This window comes from Arvicola amphibius, chromosome 10, assembly GCF_903992535.2.
Source record: "Arvicola amphibius chromosome 10, mArvAmp1.2, whole genome shotgun sequence".
NCBI classification, from domain to species: Eukaryota; Metazoa; Chordata; class Mammalia; order Rodentia; family Cricetidae; genus Arvicola; species Arvicola amphibius.
Window position 1 is genome coordinate 1,950,277 of NC_052056.1, and position 18,013 is coordinate 1,968,289.

Below are 18,013 nucleotides of genomic sequence, written 5' to 3' on the forward strand. Positions count from 1 at the left end.
CCCATAGGTTTGAGTATGTTGTGCATTCATTTTCATTGAAATATAGAAAGTCTTTAATTTCTTTTTTTATTTATTTCTTGACCCAGTGTTGACTCAGTTGTGCATTATTCCATTTCTATGACTTTGTTGGCTTTCTGCAATTTGTGTTGTTGTAGTATTTTAACTTTAAGTCATGGTGATCTGATAAGATACATGAGGTTATTCCAATTTTTTTCTATCTAATGAGATTTGCTTTGTGACTGAGTATGTGGTTAATTTTAGGGAATGTTCCATGAGTTGCTGAGAGAAGTTATATTCTTTTGTGTTTGGGTGGAATATTCTATAGATGTCTGTTAAGCCTGTTTGAGTAATAACATCTTTTAGTTCCCTTTTTCTCTGTTAAGTTTCTGTCTGGCAGACCTGTCCATTAGTTAGAGTGGGATGCTGAGGTATCTCACTACTAGAGTGTGGGATTTAATGTGTGCTTTAAGTTTTAGTAATATTTCTTTTACAAATGTGGGTGCCCTTGTATTTAGGACATGAATGTTTAGAATTGAGACTTCATCTTGATGGATTTTTCCTGTGTTGAATATGGAATGTTCTTCTCCCACTCTTTTGATTGATTGTCATTTGAAGTCATTTTTGTTAGATATTAGGATAGCTACATCAGCTTGTTTCTTAGGTCCATTTGCTTGGAAAATCTTTTCCCAACCCATTACTCTGAGGCAATGTCTGTCTTTGAGGTTGAGGTATGTTTCTTGTATGCAGCAGAAGGACGGATCCTGTTTCCACATCCATTCTGTCAGTCTGTGTCTTTTTATAGGTTGAGTTCATTTATATTAAGGGATATTATTGACCAATGATTGTTAATTTTTGGTTTGGCTATTGTTATTGGCTTTGTGTGTGTGTTTCCCTTCTTTGGGATTTGCTGGTATGAGATTCTCTATTTCCTTTGTTTTCATGGGTGTGGCTAACTTCCTTGGTTGGGTTGGAGTTTTCTTTCTAATACTTTCTGTAGGGCTGGATAGCTATTGTTTAAGTCTGGTTTTGTTATAGAATATATTGTATTCTACATGTATGGGGATTGAAAGATTTTTGGGGGTATAAAAGTATGAGCTGACATCCGTGGTCTCTTAATGTCTGCAAAATATCTGTCTAGGACCTTCTGGCTTTTAGTGTCTCCATTGATTGGAAGTCAGGTGTTATTCTGATAGGTCTTCCTTTATTCATTAATTGGCCTTTTCCTTTGAAGTTCTTAATATTCCTTCTATATTCTATGTGGATTTGATTTTTATTATGTGGCAAGGGGACTTTTTTTTGGTCCAGTCTATTTGGTGTTTTGTAATTCTGTGCCTTTGTAGACATGTCCTTATTTAGGTTGGGATTTTGTTGAGTATATTTTCTGTGTCTTTGAGCTGGTATTCTCCTTCTTCTATTCCTATTATCCTTAGTTTGGTCTTTTCATGGTGTTCCAGATTCCATGGATATTTTTGTTTTAAGACTTTGTTGGATTTAAATTTTTCTTTGACTGATGAATCAATTTCTTTTATTGTATCTTCAACACCTGAGATTCTTTCTTCCATCTCTAGCATTCTGTTGGTTATGTTTTGCATCTGTAGCTCCTGTTCATTTACCCAGATGTTCACTTTCTAGAATTCTCTTTGTTTGTGTTTTCTTTATTGCCTCTCTTTGAGTTTTTATGTCTTGAACTGTTTTCTTCACCTGTTTGATTGTTTTTTCTTGGCTTTCTTGACTTTCCTCAAGGGATTTATTGGTTTTTTTTTCCATTTTTTGTTGGTCTTATCCTCAATTATTTTAAGGGAACTTGTCATTTCCTCTTTAAGGGCCTATATCATCTTCATGAAGTTATTTTTAAGGTTGTTTTCTTCTGCTTCATCCTCATTGGTATGCTCAGGTATTGCTGTTGTAGAACCACTAGTTTCTAGTGGTAGCATATTGCTCTTTATGATGTTGAATGGATTCTTACTCTGCTGTCTACCTATCTGCATTTGGGGAGTTACAGGTTCAGATGTTGGTTCTTTCTCCAAACAGTGCAGGTACTGCTTGTGTCTGCAGGCTGCTCTTCCTACAGTTGGTGCAGGCAGAGCCAGTGCCTCCAGGGGCCTCTGCTGGCTGGCTGTGGGAGATTTGCTTTCAATTGGTGCAGGTGAGCCTTGCCTCCAGAGGCCTCTGAATCCATGGGTTTTAATTGGTCAGGGAAGTGGGAGGCAGGGGTGGTGGAGGGGTCTGTTCACAGGACTCTTACTTGCTGGTTGGCTTCTGGTGCTACAGTGTGTGAGGCTGTTTGTTTTCCAAGACAGGGTTTCTTTGCTTAGTTCTGGTTGTCCTAACTCAGATCCACCTGCCTCTGCTTCCTGAGTGCTGGGATAATGTACTGATGAGGCAACGGGCTGCATTCCCACCCGGCTCCCAGCCGCCTGGATAGCTTATGCCCTGAAATAACAACACACAAACTGTATTCATTTAAACACTGCTTGGCCCATTAGCTCTAGCCTCTTAATGGCTAACTCTCACATTTTGATTAACCCATATTTAGTAATCTGTATAGCACCATGAGGGGTGGCTTACTGGGAAGATTCTAGCCTGCATCCATCTCGGAGAGGAGAGTCATGGCGACTGCCCAGAGAGGAGAGGCATGACGATTGCCCGAGGCATCTGCCTCACTCCCAGCATCCTGTTCTGTTTATTCCACCCACCTATGTTCTGACCTATTAAGCCAAGCAGTTTCTTTATTAATTAACCAATGAAATCATCAGATAGATAGAAGACGCCCCTACATCAGGATAGGGTGTGTGCTACCACTTTCTGGCTAGGAATCGTATTAAATGGAAGCATTTAATACTTTCTCTACAGGTGGTCTCTCTCCCACCTGCAAATAACCACTCTGAGGCTTAAAATTAATTACAAACTGTTTTGACTTATTAGGTCAGGTTTATTAACCAGCTCTTATTACTTAAATTGCCCCATTTCTGTTATTCTATATTTTACCACGAGGCTTGTGGCTTGTTACCTCACATCTTACTTCTACAGCAGCTGCTAGTGTCTCTCTGACTTTACCTTCTTTTTCTCTATATCTTTACTTGGATTTCCTTCCTGGTTCTATTGTGCCTGGCTCTTAGCCAAATCAGTTTCTTTGTTAACCAATGGTAATAAAATATATTCACAGCATAAACAAGAGCATCCCACATCACACTTGTTTCCCAGCTTTTTTATACCTCTCTACTGAAGATATTACTTAAACTTATATATTTTTCCCAATCTGATAATTTGTTTTAACAGAATTGTCTTTTTTAAAAAAAATCTTAATTTTTTTGTCTTTTTTAAAGTTATTTTTATTTTATGTGCATTAGTGTTTTGCCTGCATTTATGTCTGTGTGAGTTTGTGGGGATTCCCTGAAGCTGGAGTTAATGCTAACACGTGGGTACTGGGAATTGAACCCACCTCCCCTGGAAGAGTATCCAGTGCTCTTCATCTTTGAGATATCTCTCCAGCCCTTTAAATGAATGTCTTACGACATTGGACGTGAGTAGATCCTTACGTGCTTCCTCTTTGCCACATTTTCTCCTCTTTTCTCTACCTTTTCTCTTCTGTTGGGTATTTCTCACACTCTGGTTTTTCCTCCCTTCACTGCTGTGCAGTCTAGAAACCATGTTTCCACCTGTTTGCTATTTCTCTTGGATGCTGAGCCCTACGTTTTAGCTATATATAATGCAAGGCTTGTGTTCCCATTACTTAATCATCAAGAAACTTCTATGCCTTGTCTTTATTGCCAAGAATTTGGTAAATATGAAATTGTAGTCACTTTAATGGACATAAACTGAACTTAATCACGTATTTAATCGATTCCTGTACTTTTCCTTTGTTGTTTTAAATGTAGGTTAGTTTCATTTGTCTAGTGTTTAAATCTGTGCTATAGTTCTGTAAGCAGAACAAGATGCTACATCTATGGCTTCTATCTGCTGTTACACATACTGAACTGAAGGTATTGGATGGAGAAGGAGGATGGGCTGTAGGAATAGTGGAAGAGAAGAAACAAAGAGCTCACTGTGTTCTGCTTTGCTGGGACCTTCAAGGCTATTTTGATACCCAGGGAGGACAAAGGTGGCTAAAATGGGTCAGGATATTTTCCCCAAACAGTGACTACCAGGAGCCCTAGGTAGCAGAGAGGCAAAAACTCATTTTATAGTCAGCCCATTACTACAGATTTACCCAGTTTGTTAGATACCCATGGTGCTCCTCTTTCCTTTTTTATTTTTATTTTTTATGGAAAGCCTCATATTCATCAATTCATCAGTATCAGCTGGAATGGATGCATTGCTGTACTTCCAAGGTACAACCAGGTCAGCTTCAACTCCACCTCATCCTCTTGCCCATGTTCTTGAATCATTCTTGTTTTATATTCTCTCTTGTTTTTTGTTTTCTGTCTGTTCAATGCTGCTGTCTAGTCTCTCCCTGGCTCTAGCTTTAATCCTATTTTTGTTTGTAAAAGTAGAAAGTCTCTTCCTTCAGCTGCCAGCTGTGTTTATCTCTGGCTTCTTGATTGATTCCAAGGCTTCATTATATTTCTTTGCCTTCTTCTCCTGACACAGAAGACCCTCCAGCTCACCCACTGTAGCAAATATTCATCTCTGCTAATGGATGGAAGTAGATGGACTCTCCTACCTCAGCCTCTTTCTCTGCATTCTTTTTCATGTCTTATATCCTGCGACATATACATGGGTTTATACAATATCCTGTCCAAGTAAATCCATTTATAAACCTTGGAACAAGACTGTGTGAGCTGAAGTTCCCTGGAAAAGGAACACACTTACCTGTGTGGGAGGTACTACACACTGACTGACTGGTCAGAACTTCCTGATTGTATAGGATTGGAATGCTGCAACTCAAGAGCCAAAATTATCTTTAATAATAATTTATCAGCCACTTCTGTATCTGATCTAAAATCTTGGACTCTCAGGTAAAAATCTTCTTAATATATGAACTTAAGATACCATTGGCTTCCACAAATTCAAAGTTATGTTATTAGCTAGCATCTGAACCTATAGACAAGTTTTCCCATTGAGCTACAAATCTTTCATCTCTACCAATGTACTTAGTGTGATCCCTTATGATGGTTTTTGTTAAAAGTACATGTAACTACTTTCCACAGGGGAACATGTTATTTGTGGCAATGTGATTGTATATTTCCTTGACTATGATCACTCATATTTGGTTCAGAATAAATTAATTCCCTTTTTGTAGCAAGACCAATGTTCTATGGCAGCAGGTACATTGATTGCAAGCTTTATACATAAATGCTTGAAGATATGTCATTTATGACTTCACTTTTGCATGTTAATTTAGCAGGGTATAAAAATTCTTGCTTAGAAAGTATTTCCTTTCAGCATTTTGAGGATAACTTTGGCTCGTATTGTTAATTATAGGAAGGTACTATTAGCCTCATTATCAGTTCTTTGTAGTAATTTGCCTTTCCCTCTGGCAGCTCTTCAGTCTCACTGTTACATAATGAAGTATGAATCTGTCCTGGTGACAATTAGGGTACAGCTTTGATCTAAGGACTCACATTTTCAATTATGCACAGTCATCAGCAAACTTTTCCTCACATCTATTTCTGTTATCCCCCATTCCTTTTGTCAGCAGTGTTCATCAGAGCAGGTTGGTCCTCTTCATCAGCCCCTCTGCCTTATGCAGGTTACTATGGAGAGAGTTACTTCTAATGAAGATGGCTCTTCTAGCCCCAGCCTTCTGTCTCTGTGATTAGTGGAGAGGTGAGTCCAGACTTCTGAGTTCATGTCAAGAGATCATCTCCCTTGGATCTTATATTTAATGCCTATGTTCCCTTTTATCTAACCTGGGGATTATTAGTGAGACTTTATATTTTCAGTGCTTCATCTTTCCTTTTGCTGAAAAGGTACATGTAAAAATCTGATACTTCCAGTGTCCCTCCTCTAATCTTCTGTGTGATGGAATTGCCTAGAGCTGTATCTATTTTGGTGCCCTTTGTATATATTTTGGCCTCTCTAGAGTTTGTGGATTTGCTTTTTGAGACAGGGTCTGGAGCTTACTCTATAGCAGGTCTTGAACTCACGGTGACCCTCCTGCTCCGGTCTCCTAAGTGTGTGGTTTCATGTACAGATCACCATGCCTGATTTGAACTTTGTTATTATTTTAGGGTGAACAGCAGAGAAACACAAGCTCCGTGCTCTACCTCGCACTGAGAGTAACGGTAGTTGCTGAAATGATCTGACACAAAGATAGGTCAAAGTGACATTCAGTGTTCCCGTTTATGTGTGTACATACGTGGAAGCAAGAAGTCAATCTCGGGTGTAGTTCTTCAGAAGATGTCTATAATTTTTTTAATTGGCCTAGAACTTGATGATTTGGCTAGACTGGCTGGCCAGCAAACTGTAGGGTTCCTCCTGTCTCTCCCCCTCCAGCACTGGAAGAACAAGATAAGATCTCACTGTATAGTTAAGGCTGTTGGGAAATTGTGACTCTCCTGCTTCAGGCTCCTGAGTTGTTGGGATTGCAGGCATGTGCCACCAAGTTTGGCTTATTAATCGAAATTCCTAGGGCTATGTAAGGGTTTACCTGTGAAAGCAATTTTAAATACACCTAAGAGATTGTCCCTAAAATTCTTACATGTTTGTAGTGTAGTCTGCCATTGCATATTTAGTTTTGCATTTGACTTGACTTCAAATCCCTACCCCTTCCTTTTTCCTTTCCCTTTCCCTTTCCCTTTCCCTTTTTTCTTTCAGACAAAGTTTTGTTACCTAGTGAGGCTGATTTCAAACTCAAAATCTCCCTTCCCCAGTCTCCTGAATGCTGGGATCACACCACCATGCCTGGTACTGCTTCTTTGATTCTAAGTACTTAGAAGTTTTGATCTTTATGAAGTTTGCTGTTAATTAATGCCTTGTGACCAGGATAATAGGCTACTTCTTAAATTCAACGTGGTTGTATTGACTTGTGGATGTTTACACAATGACAGCAATGCTGATTTAACAGTAAGGCAACTAGAATCTGGAAATCTTACTCACAAGTCACAATCTTAGTATAAAATTAAGTGTGTGTGTGTATGTGTGTGTGTATGTGTTTACATGTGGGACGATGCATGTAGATAACAGAAGAGGATAATTTCCTCAATCACTCTCCATTTTATTTTACTGGACTGAGGTCTCTTGCTGAACCTAGGGCTTAAGGATTTGGCCTCTCTTTCAGGAGTCCCAAGTTTGGATTCCCACAGACACATGGTGATTCACAATCATTTGTAACTTCATTCCCAGGGGATCCACTGCCCTCTAGCTAGTGAGGGATCCCCTGTCTGCCTCTCTAGTATTGTTGGGCTTACAGGAGAGTCACTGTGTCTACCAAGTTTTAGAGACCTGAACTCAGATGATGACACTTTTTCAGCAAGATCATCCACTGAGCTACCTCCCTGGTTCCTCACTCAACAGGTTTTTAAACAGGTAAAATATATATTATCAATAAAATTTGTAGACAGAATTACTACTATGAGTTTTCGTGGGAAAACAGTTTCAGCCTGTTCCATTACAGCCAACGTGGAAAGACAGACACCTGTTAAAACTTAGAACTATTCTACCAAACAGAAAGAATTTATAACAAACCTATCAATGTTTAAATATTTTAACAAGGTTGTAAAATGTGTTGTGTGTTAGCTGGTAATCATTTTATAGTAAAATCTGTAGATTCCTGGCAAAGTCATCTTTACTGCAAGCCATGTGTTTGCAGTCAGACTTAAAGTTATGTGAGTGTGAGAAGCTAAAATCAGATTCCATAAGTAACCCAGATGCTGGAGTGGGCAGCCCCAGAATCTTGAGTTTTGTCTAAACCCTCTTTGATAAGTGGTTTCCTGTCATTTCCACCTCTGAGAGCTAAGATGAGGCAGACACCAGCTTAAGAGTGGGATCCAGTTCTGAAAACAGGTCCCTGCTGTCTTTAGGCCTCTGTGACCACCTATCTTCTGGTAACGTCACTATATGCAGCATGGCCTCCTCAAAAAAATGAAGATCTAGGGCCTGAGTGATGGCTCAGCTGTTAATAACACTGGCTGCTATTTCAGAGAGGACCCAGGTTTGATTCTCAGTATATACCCAGTGATTCACAATGATCTGCAACTTCAGTCCCAGGGGCTCCCCCAACTTCTTCCTTTATCTTGCTTTCAGTTGACTTGGCTGGTGTTGTCTTTGCTGACCGGATCAGTCTGCTCCGATTTTTCTCCCTCTTCCTAATTCTCTTTGGATGTTCAATGTTGCTGTCAAGCCCAGAACAGAATCCCATCATAGAGCCTTCTGCTTTCTTTAGCCTTCATTTGTGAATGAGTAAGTAAATGTACCTGTACCTGTATACACATTCTCTCTCTCTCCCTCCCTCCCTCCCTCTCTCTCTCTCTCTCTCTCTCTCTCTCTCTCTCTCTCTCTCTCTGTCTGTCTCTCTCTCTCTGTGTCTCTCTGTGTGTCTCTCTCTCTCTCTCTCTCTCTCTCTCTCTCTCTCTCTCTCTCTCTCTCTCTCTCTCCCTACCTTCTAAAATGCTTAATAAAATAATAAAGTTCTATCTTGATTACTTTTTTATTGCTGTGAAGAGGTGCCATGAGCAAAACATTTACTTGAGGAAACTATATTTGAAAGCCTAATCTCAACCATTATCTTCACCCTAACTCATCCCTAAACCTAGTCCTACATTAACCCAAACCCTAGTGCTACCCTTAACACCGCCCCACCACTAGTCTCAACCTTAGTAGGAGTGAGCTCAAGTTTCTCCTACACTGGTTTACAAAGTATCACCCATTGTAGAAAGAAGCGGCGGGGCTGCGTCCCGCCACCCGGCTGCTGGCTAGTTTTACACCCAAAATAATTACACGGAAACTGTATTCTTTTAAAACATTGCCTGGCCCATTATCTGTAGCCTCTTATTGGTTAATTCTCACATCTTCCTTTAACCCATATTTAGTAATCTGGGTAGCACCACGAGGTGTGGCTTACCAGGAGAGATCTTAACCTGCGTCCATCTCGGAGAGGAGAAGCATGGAGACTGCATATGGCGACTGCCTGAAGCGTCTCCCCAACTCTCCCAGAATTCTGTTCTGTCTACTCCACCTACCTAATTTTCTGTCTCTTAAAGGGCCAAGGCAGTTTTCTTTATTAATTAACCAATGAAAGTATCATAGACAGATAACTCTCCTCCATCAACCCATCATCCTTTAGGTCAGCTGACTACTTAGCATGCAAGATAGGTTGGTACCAGCGTTCTGGAAAAGTGATTGCCACTCCGCAAAGTGGTTCAGTCAGCTTGCATTTTCCTGTCTATTGGTTGGAGACAGTACTAATTTCCATACTGCTGTGGTTCCCACAGCTACCGTGAAGATGCAGAGCTTATAGGAGGCTTACTAAAGCCATGCATGAGGGAATGTGCCCCTGCAGTGTTAAACAATTTCCGCAACCCTTTATGGTAGATCCCATGTTGTGTGTCAAAGCCTTTTGTGTGGCTAAAGATAACTTCAGCCCTAAGTAGGTTGCCTCTGGGGACATTTCCTTACAATGGATGAGGAATCTGGGTTCATCAAGTCAAACAGCTTGTTGGAGATCTTTGTGTTAGACAGAAGAACATGGGCTCTATGTCTGCACCCTGAAGTTCAAGTCCATTCCTGGTCCCTCTTGGCACATGCTCCAAATCACTGCCCTTCTTTAGGCCACAGGCTGCATCCAGGGTCTTGTGGTTTATAATCAGTGGAATGTCACTAACCCAGAACTCCTCCTTTTTGAGTTGGCTGTTGCCAATAGAGTTGTTTTTTTATAGGAATCAAGTTCCTCTTCTCGAGGCCCTCTTCTCGAGGTCACTTGCTCTTCTTCCTCCAGCTCATTCCTGGATGACCTTATCAAAAAAGCCTTTTCTCGCTCAACTCCTTCTCTCAATTTTCAAAATTTATTTTACATGTGTGTGTGTGTGTATGTGCATGTATGTGAGCATGAGTGTGCATACAAGTTCTGTGTAAAAGAGCATGATAGCTGGAAAGAAAGAATGAATTTTCTGGAATAAGTCACTATGTCTATACTTGGAACCAGACTTAAGGTCCTCTGCAGGAGCGTCAAGGACTCTGAGTCACTGGGCCTTCTCTGTAACCTCCTCCCGGTCTTTCATTTTTAAAAGATTTAATCTGAAGGCTGGCATACTAACTAGATGACATAATGTTCAGGGACTACAGCAAGAGATTGGTAAATGTAGCTCCCTCTCTCTCCTTGAACATGGCAAGACCCCAAGTAGTTTATTTTCTTTGGGAATGTCTTGCATTGTATTGAAGGTGGAAGGATAATTCTGAGCCACAGAGACATTGCTGCATCTTTTTAAATACCCAGCTAGTTTTACCATGAAGCTGGATATGCCCCACTAGCTCTCTCCACCAGAGCAGCCGTGAGCTAAGAAGATGAACAGTTCACAGCTCCCTTCTTTGTTAGATGATTGGCCCAAATTACTACAGTCAGAAGTGATCATAGGATCCAAAGGATCCAGGGCAGGATGACTGATGAGCACTGTACTCTATAAGTCATGGAGAAAGGCTCCTTTGAGATGGTCAAGCCTACCTCTAACTGAGGAATCTATGTCCCACACAGGAAAAGAAGTGGTCTCTATTTGTCTAGAGTCTGACCCTTAGGCACCAAAGGCACAGATGATACTGTGTTTACATGGTTCAGGTACATGACAAAGTTAAATTTCCTGACTGATACCTTTGATTTTCTTTCCATTATTAGGAATCTATTCCTTGGTTCTTATACAATATATATGGCACTGGATTCACCATGAGGAAGGTCCTTCTTTTCTTCATGCCCTTCCTTCTTGATTTCTCAGCAGTATGTCAGAATTCACAAATATTGGATGGCTTTCTTGACACAAGCCATGTGAATATCTGGCATTGCTTTGGTGTGTGTCCCAGTATCTGCTCTATGTCAGATGCATGTGGAATCTCTGTGTTTTCACATGGTGTGTTGGTGTGGATAAAGGGGCAGTAAACAATGATGCCTAGATGAGGTTCTGTTCAGAGTCTCTGCTGGCCAAAGGTAAACTGGGGAGATTGGACTTTTGACTTCTGAGTAAAGGTGACTAGTTGCTGATCCCAGCTGATCTAGCCAAATTTCTTACTGGGTGACAGCCTTTGAGAAATGCCATGAGCCAGGTCAGGCAGTGGTCAAAGGAGGAGAAGAATAATAAGCACTCCATGTCCGTCTACACCTTTCATTGTTCAGCAGAGTCACCAAGGAAGAAATACTTCCCAGAGAAGGTTTAGGCTTGAGTGCTGATCTGGCAGCTGGTGGACACTCATGGTCACATTTATTCTTCCTCCCTGCATTCTTGAAGCTAATCACTTATGAAAAGTCAGCCATCAGTGCTCTTTTAAAAGTTCATTTTTAACACAAAGAAGGGAAAATAGTTGTGTAATAAGGACTTCCCATTGCTCGGGGAAGCTAGCAGCAGGGACACTGGAGCACCCCAGTGCTGAACCTGTCCCAGAAGCACACTGGGAAACTAATAACCCACCAGTCCCCAACCCCCACCCCATGAACAGCATAGAGTGAAACACATGACCAGTTCTTTTCTGCAATAAACCTGGCTCACCTCTCAGAAATCACCAAAATCTCTTAGGAAAGATGCAGAGAGCAAACATACCTGACTCAATCAACATTTTTTTTGAATTGTTTATTTTTATTTTATGTGTTGGTGTTTTGCCTGCGTGTGTATCTGTATGATGGCCTTGGGAACTCCTGAAGCTGGAATTATCGACAATGGTGAGCTGCCATGTAGGTGCTCTACATGTAGGAATTGAACCCCGGTCCTGTGTAAGAGCAGCCAGTGCTCTTAGCCACCCCCACCCGACTGTGAATTCTTTTTTTTCCAGTTTATTTATTTTTTATTAAAAATTGCCATCTCCTCCCCTCCTCCTCTCCCTTCCCTCCCCTCCCCTCCACCTATACCCCCACTCCCTCCCTCTCCAGGCCAAAGAGCCATCAGGGTTCTCTACACTATGTTGAGTCTAAGGTCCTCCCAACTCCCTCCAGGTCCAGGAAGGTGAGCAACCAAACTGACAAGGCTCACACAGAGCCCGTCCATGTCGTAAATCTCTCCTTCTGATCCTCATCAGAACTTTGGGAGCTCAGTCCGGTGCTCCAATGTGGGGCTCTGTCTCTATCTCCATCCATCGCCAGGTGAAGGTTAAGGCTCACAGTGAGCTCAATCAACATTTTGATAAGCAGTTGAGAAGCCACATAAACCATGTATCTGTTTCCAAGGAGAAAAATGTACTGAATCAGGAAGTGTGGAAATCTGGAAAAAGGAATCTCTTCCATTTTCATCTACTGGCTCAAAACTTTCCCTTGGGTGGCCATGTGCTGGATAATCTGTCCAAACAGAGTCTACAACAGTGGAAAATGCAGAAGAGATGGTAACTGGTTCTCTGGAATTGTTAACTAATGATAATATGTGCTATACAAGCCTGTAATTAGGTCCATATAACACAGTGCTGTAAGTGCCAAAGCTTAATTACCACACCAAGGTCACCTGATATAGCCATGAGGAATTAAATCACACCATCTGGAGGGGCACAGTACAAGTGACACTGTGGGAATTTTAAGAAGAGCAATCAGACTTTTGAGACCTTTATCAGAAACAGAATACAACAGCAGTTGCCAGGATCAGTACAGTTGTTTCCAGGATACAGTGAAGTTTGCAAACTACAAGGGGTACAGAAGATCAATGTCTAAGACCAATGGTTCTGTCAGCCTTCTATGCTTCCTTGACTTCTGAGGGAACATACAGAGAAACACAAAGTAGCCTGGATGCTTCATTGCCTGAGGGAGTGCCTTGGTCTCTCAGGTACTGGAAGGCACATGGTGTACCAGGAGCCATGGACTCTAGCAGGAAAAACCTATGAAGCTTGCCTCTTAAGGAAGCTAGGCCAGGCCAGCTCCATGGTTCCCTGCACAACAAAGCACATTGGTGATGTGAGTAGCCTATGGAGGAGCTGGCAGAGAAGGGAGACATGTGGTAGTAGGCAGAGATGTTGAGCATGGGGGGCATAAGACCCACACAGGGTGGGGGTGACCAAGGCACAAAAACTGGTGTGAAGGCTGGGCTGTGGGGAGTCACCAGGACTAGACAAACCAGCTTGCAGACCGTGGGAGCCATGTCCTTCAGAGTGCTGAATTTGCTCACCAAGAAAAGCCATGAGAGTTAAGGTGGTTGCATGGTCAAGAACAAGGGATTGGACTTAGTGAAGCGCTTGCCACTTGTCAAAGTTCTCTTCATATTGCTGCGATAAGACACCATGTCCAGTGCCCTTGTGGAAGGAAGAGTTTATTTGGGGTGTACAGTTTCAGAGTGTGAGTTTATGGACATCATGGTGGAGAGTTTGGCAGCAGGCAGGCTGACATTGTGCTGGAGGAAGGGAGGGAGAGAAGAGAGACCAGGAGGTTGGAGTAGGAGATGAATCCCCAATGCCTGTCCCCAGTAATATAAGTTCTCCAGCAAAGCTCCACCTCCTGAAGGTTTCATAGCCTCCCCAACCATCACCACCAACTGGGAACCAAGTGTTCAAGCACATGAGCTTTTGGTGACATTTCTCATTCAAACCGCATTACATAGTGTGTGCCTAGAACAAAAGGCATAGGTCTTAGCTGTCTAATCCAACAGATCTTAACATAAAATCATTTCCTTGTAGCCACCATTCTGATCAAGAATAGAATGTATTTAGCTCTTCAAAATGTTCCTTGTGTCCCTCCTAGTCAAAGATAATCACTGCTCTGTCTTCCTCTACCGTGGAAAGGTTTTTCCTGTTTCACATAAATGTGTCCATTCTTGTGTAGTTCCTTTCTACAACACAGTGTCTGTTGTGTTAGCACACAGTGCATATGTTGTTTGTATTTCATGGTTGTGTGGGAGTTCACTTATTTGTCTTTCTGTTAATGCGTATTTCCTGACAGCAGCTGTTTTAGGTATCAGTGTATTACTGCTGGGCTCCCAATTTGCCCTTTCTCAAAGGCTGTGAAAGTAGATCTGGACCTTTTGAACATAGTTCCTCACAGTCCAACTCTTAAAGCTTGTCAGCAGAGGGTGAAGCTGGAGAAGCCTTGGAGGGGAAGTGTTTTCCTAACAGGTCAGTCCAGCTGGCATTGCAGGCTCCTATAGCATCACAGCACCCAGCGGAAAGCAGCTTCAGTGAGGGAGGACACATCCTCCGGGTTTCTAGCAGAGTACAGCTGTGAGGTAAGTTGCAAATAGCTTCCCCAGGCAAACCAGAGGTCTTCGTCTCTCTCTCTCTGTCTCTCTCACGCACACACATGCGTGTGTGTGTGTGTGTGTGTGTGTGTGTTAAAACATGTTCCTGTGAAGTGCAACTGCATGGCTCTGCCTTTCTCCCGTGGTCCAGATCTCAGCCTTGGGCTGTGAAGTTTTGCCTTGGCTGTGCATCTCAGTCTGGGATGGGCAGTGACTCTTCTCAGTTCTCCATAGTTCTCTTCTTCCTTTGGTTAATCTTGCACTGTTTACATCTGCCCCCAACACAGCAACTTCTTTTGTATTAATTTCCTCTTTGCAAATAACTCAGTGACTTCTCTCTCTTGTTTGGATCCACAGGCATTTTTGGCAGTTCTATGCCATGCTAATATAAATGTTCTGGGCTGTGTCTCTTGGTGTCCACCAGTAGTCATTTCTGTTGGGTATGATCAGGAGATGTTTGCTGAGTCTTGACATATGTGTCCTGCTTAGGTGGATGCTGCCAAGGCAGGCAGGCCTTTTATAAGTGTTTCTTCTTCTTCTTCTTCTTCTTCTTCTTCTTCTTCTTCTTCTTCTTCTTCTTCTTCTTCTTCTTCTTCTTCTTCTCCTTCTCCTTCTCCTTCTCCTTCTCCTTCTCCTTCTCCTTCTCCTCCTTCTCCTTCTCCTCCTCCTCCTCCTCATTATTATTATTATTTTATTACTTTAAAAAATACCCATCCAAATTCCTCCTTCTTTCTCTCCTCCCACTTTCCTCCCACTCCCTCCACACACTTTCCTCCAACCCCCTCCAATTTTAAAAGAGGGCAACACACCCTGCCCTGTGGGAAGTCCAAGGCCCTCCCCACTACATCCAGGTTGAGCAAGGTATACATCCAAAAAGAATAGGATTCCTAAAAAGCCAGTACATGCAGTAGACACAAATCCCAGTTCCATTGGCTTCTCAGTCTTCCCCAACTGTCAACCACATTCAGAGGGACTAGATTGATCCCATATTCATTCCCAGTCCAGTTGGAGTTGGTGAGCTTCCATTAGCTCAGACACATTGTGTCAGTGGGTGAACCCCTCATGGTCTTGACTTCCTTACCCATATTCTCCCTCTTTCCACTCTTCAACTGGACCTTGGGAGCTCAGTTCAGTGCTCCAATGTGGGTCTCTGTCTCTGTTTCCATCTGTTGTTTGATGAAGGTATATGGTAATATTTAAGATAACCATCAGTCTGACTATGGGGCAAGGCCAGTTGAGGCACCATCTCTATTGCTTTAGGATCTTAGCTGGGGACATCCTTGTGGATTTCTGAGAATTTTTCTAGAGCCAGGTTTCTTGCTAACCCCAAAATGGCTCCCTCAATCAAGATATCTCTTTCCTTGCTCTCACATATGTCCTTCCTTCTTCTCAACTATCCCATTCCCTCAAACTCTCTTCAACCCTCTCCTTTTCCCCTCCTCTTCCCTTTCTCCCCTTCCTTCTACCCCCCACCCCCATGCTCCCAAATTTTGTCAGGCAATCTTGTCTGCTTCCAATTTCCAGGTTCCTGTAACATGGAGGGTCCACATACTGCTTGTTTGGGTTTCTGTCCCACCCAGTACCCCATAACTGTTTAGCCCCAAAGAAAATCACACATAGGTCTCTAAAGTTATAAAGCTGATTGGCCCATTAGCTCTAGCCTCTCACTGGCTAACTCTCACCTCTTGATTAACCCATTTTTCTGATCTATGTTAGCCATGTGGCCCAGTACCTTTTTTCAGTGGTGCAGATCACATCCTGCTACTTTGGTGATCTGGGCAGGAATGGGAGGAATCAACTTCCTCCTTCCCAGAATTCTCCTGTTCTCATTATATCATTTCTACTTCCTGTTTGGCTTTCCCACCTTTACCTCCTGCCTGGCCAATCAACATTTATTTAAAACATGATTGACAGATTACAGACAATTCTCCCACACCAGGTTCCAATTTCCATATATAAACATTAATATGTTTTTCTTTGGGTTCACCTTATTACTTAGCTTCTCTAGAATCAATAACTATAGGCTCAATGTCCTTTGTTTATGGCTAGTATCCACTAATGAGTGAGTACATACCATATTCATATTTTGGGGCCTGGGTTATCTCACTCAGGATAGTGTTTTCTAATTTCATCCATTTGCATGCAAAATTCAAGATGTCATTGTTTTTTTACCACTGAGTAATACTCTAATGTGTAGATGTGCCACACTTTCTTTATCCATTCTTGAGGGGCATCAAGGTTGTTTCCACGTTCTGGCTATTACAAATAATGTTGCTTTGAACATAATTGAACAAATGTCTTTGTAGTATGATTGAACATCTTTTGAGTATATGCACAAGAGTGGTATTGCTGGACTCTGAGTTAGGTTGATTCCCAATTTTCTGAGAAACCACTATACTGATTTCCAAAGTGTTAAGTTTGCTCTTCTACCAGCAATGGAGGAGTATTCCCCTTACTCCACATCTTCTCCAGCATAAGATATCATTGATGTTTTTGATCTTAGCCATTCTGAAAGGTGTAAGATGCTATCTCAGAGCTGTTTTGATTTGCATTTCCTTGATTGATGGCTAAAGATTTTGAACATTTCTTTAATTTTTTTTGTGCCATTTGGGATTCTTCTGTTGGGAATTCTGTTTAGCTCTGTACCCCATTTTTAGTTGAATTATTTGAAATTTTGATGTCTAATTTCTTAGTTCTTTATATATTTTGGAGATCAGTCCTCTTTCTTATATGAAGTTGGTAAAGATCTTCTCCCATTCTGTAGGCTCCCTTTTTGTCTTATTGACTGCGTCCTTTGCATTATGGAAGCTTCTCAATTTCAGGAGGTCCCATTTATCTATTGTTGCTCTCAGTGTCTGTGCCACTGGAGTTATATTTAGGAAGTGGGTGCCTGTGCCCATGTATTGAAGACTACTTCCCACTTTCTCTTCTATCAGGTTCAGTGTGGTCAGATTTATATTGAGGTCTTTAATACACTTCAACTTTCACCCACATTCAGAGAGCCTAATTTAATCCTATGCAGGTTGCCCCTGCTGTCAGTCCAGAGTCAGTGAGCTCTCACTAGCTCAGGTTAGCTGCTTCTGTGGGTATTCCCAATTATAGTCACCACCCCTTTGCTCATATTATTGCTCTTCCCTCTCTTTGGTCTCTGGGAGCTCAGCCCAGTGCTTAGCTGTGGATCTCTTCACATTCTTCCATCAGTTGCTAAATAAGGGTTCTATGATAACAATTAAGGTAGTCATCAATCGGATTATAGGGGAATACCAGTTCAGGCACCCTCTCCACTATTGCTTAGGGTCTTAGCTAAGGTCATTCTTGTAAATTTCTGAGAATTTTCCTAGTGCCAGGTTTCCTGCTTGTTGCACATTTTGGAAGTATCTCGTTTGTACTTCCTGGTTGCTTAAGTAATATCACTTCCCTTCTCAGATCTTTCATGGGGTTGAAGATTAGATAATTGTAGTTACCCTTCTACATTATTTAGACTCCTTGAAATAGAATGTTTAGTAAAACTTTTTTATATGTTTCTTGCTTAATATTATTTGTTGTTTGTAATTTTATATTTATTATTTGTTCCTATTGTATATAGTTGTATTTGGTTTGGTTCTGTCTTATTTAGACAAAAGGGGGAGGTGAAGGGGAAGCCCAGCCAATCACCTTGTTTGTAAGGCATATCCCCCTTAGGCTAATATTTACATATAAAATCTTGCCGGTGGGTGGCCCGCCTCCTC